The 2,721-nt window shown below is 36.3% G+C and overlaps 1 pseudogene; it reads right to left on the reverse strand.

Moving 5' to 3' along the window:
- Nucleotides 1-1,119: 1,119 nt before the first annotated feature.
- Nucleotides 1,120-2,721, reverse strand: part of LOC112505077 — a 4,577-nt pseudogene continuing 2,975 nt past the window's right edge.

Consider the following 2,721-nt stretch of genomic DNA (forward strand, 5'->3'; position numbering starts at 1 on the left):
TGTAGGTATGCCAAGCCAAGAACAATGTCTTTCTCCACAACATTACTTGCATACTTGTTCATTGCAAGAGTAACAAAATCCCCATAAAGCCTCTGCAATATATCAGCAGTAACACAAGGTATCTGCATTCCCAATATGTTGGACAACATAATTCCTAAAATTTATAGTTAAAAAAGATGAGTATAGTCTAATCTTGACAAATTAAGCTATAATCACTAAAAGAAGAGGACAAACCCATAAGGGTGTTCAGCTAGATGGAGAGCATTAGGTATGATTTTAGTCAGTAGTTGCTCTTTAATACACATTGTTGTAACACACAACATCCTAGCTTTCTCTGGATAAACCTATAAGGCTGTTTTGATTTTGAAACCTACACAAGGACAACCTCATATGTTGTTTGTCAAGACCTTATAAAATGTTATTTATAGATAGTTCCACCTACGTTACATGGTTTCTTCTACTTCAATTCTTTGTATGAAAAGATTAAACAAATTAAAGGGAAAAAAACAAAGTATACACTATAAAGATGTTGCACATTAGAAAGAAAGGAAAAAGAAATGCAAGTTAATTTCAGAATAAGAATAAAAAATAAAGGGAGTGCGCCACCCAAATTATGTTGGCATTCGAATTCCCCCTGTAATGTTTCTTCTGTGCTCTGAGTTACCTTCGAGTTGAAGGTTCCACTTGGTCATGGAGGTGAGTTTTTAAATTCTAGCTACTGTTACAACACAAAACTATCTTTGTGTGTGTGAGTGTGTGATAGTTTCGGGTTCTTCGGGAGCTTTATGTGCCAACAATCTTCAATAAAATCAAAACATAAGTCCTCCTACTTGTGTCTCCATCACCATAATTCTCAACATCTGCTGCTGATTTAGTTGATGCAATTGCTAAATCCAACTGTTTCATCGCACGATAGAACTAAAATCATTCTAGGATAGGATAAGATAAAATCATTATTATAGCATATAAAATCATTCTAGACAAGCTCATGTTCAAAAAGTACCAAAATTTTCAAACTTATAACTAAAAAACACATAACATTTTAAGGAAAGAACACTACGGACCTAAATTGAACTAATAAACTAAAGAACAAAGTCAAAATGCGAAAATTGGCTCAATGAAAATGTGCAGATAAAGAACTTACATAGCATGGGCAATGATTCAGATTTCATTCCACTCTATTCTTCTTGAGCATCTTTCTTCTTTTTCTTCTTCTCCTTCTTCTTCGAGCTTTTGCTTGCTTCATCTTCACTTACAACAGCTGATGGAGTTACAGTGGCATCACCATTTTCTTTATCCTTTTTCTTCTTTTCGGATTTATCCCCATCTGATAAAATAGCTTCGGCTTCGTCACCATCTTTACTTTTCCTCTTCTTCTTCTTTTCAGTAGTCTCACCTTCTATGTCTTCTTCAATCTTCTGCTTTTTGGAAGCTAATGGTGTATCTGTAACATCATCTTCTTCTAATTTCCTTTTCTTACCTTCTTCGCCATCTTCAATACCCTTTTTCTTCTTCTTTTTCTTCTAAAGTCTCTGCGAGTTCCACATTTTCAGTCACAGGTGTAGCTGCAAGACTGGCAACCATTGAATCTCCGCCTAGCAGCAGAACAACATTCCTAGACCACTCAGCCGGAGTTTTCTCATTTGGTTTCCCATGTTTGCTCAATTTCCCTCTGGAAATCAGCTTCTTTTTCGTAGAAGCTGTGGGTCCCAACCTCCATTTCCGCGGGTAAGTATCTCTATCCATCACCACCCTTTTGATCTTAGCCACAACCCCACGATCACAAGTAGCCATAACAGCAGTAGTCATCTCTGCTATACCAATAGCTATGGCCTCCCATTTGGTGGTCATTAATACCACTTCTTCTCCATTCTCAATGGAGTTTTCGAATCTTAACAAGCCCGGAATCATCAGTTTAGCACCGTAACAGATAGCATTTACAGCAGAATCCTTCACCACTAATCTCTTGTAGCTGGTCAGTAAGACCTCCAATGGCATGATCACTCTCCTGAGATATGTTTCATCTCTGTAATTATCATATACCCATTGTGCATCAATAATATCATGCATAGTTATCATGTTATCTTTCTCCCCCATGATCACATACCTAACTCTCATCAATTCCTGCATATGGCCACCAACGCCCAAAACCAACCCGAACTCGCGTACATTGCTCGCATAAGAGGAACCCCTACAATAAGAGAATTATTCAAGCTAGATAAAGAGAAGCTTGTAACAAACCATGGATAGTTTCCTTTAATACAGCGATTAGCCCATAAAGATATTGTGAAGATAATGATGCTTTTAGAGATAACATCTGCTGCTATGAACAAATGATTCCTTTTGTAAGGGTTGATTTGACTTGTGAAATCGAAGGAGAAGAGAGGCACGATGAAGTAGTAATTGAGTTAGTTTATTGCATCACAATGGTCGGGATTGAACATGTGCCACCATTTCACGGATCCATAGCCTAAGATTAGTGTTATATTGAGTGGAAACATAGCAGATAGTACATTGTAAATGTCTTCCCACCCTATCAAACTTACAGCTAAAAAGAGATAAAAATTTATTCTCTTTATAAAGACTAGTTGTGTACCTGCGTAATACGGCGGGATGTAATTTTTTCTTTTTATAAATCAAGAATAAAATAGTATTTTGATAAACATGTAAAAAGTAATGGCCATCAAAATTATTTTTGAAGAAAAAATAAAATTACATAAT

Source organism: Cynara cardunculus, unplaced genomic scaffold (assembly GCF_001531365.2).
Source record: "Cynara cardunculus var. scolymus isolate 2C unplaced genomic scaffold, CcrdV1 Un_Scaffold_8215, whole genome shotgun sequence".
NCBI lineage: Eukaryota > Viridiplantae > Streptophyta > Magnoliopsida > Asterales > Asteraceae > Cynara > Cynara cardunculus.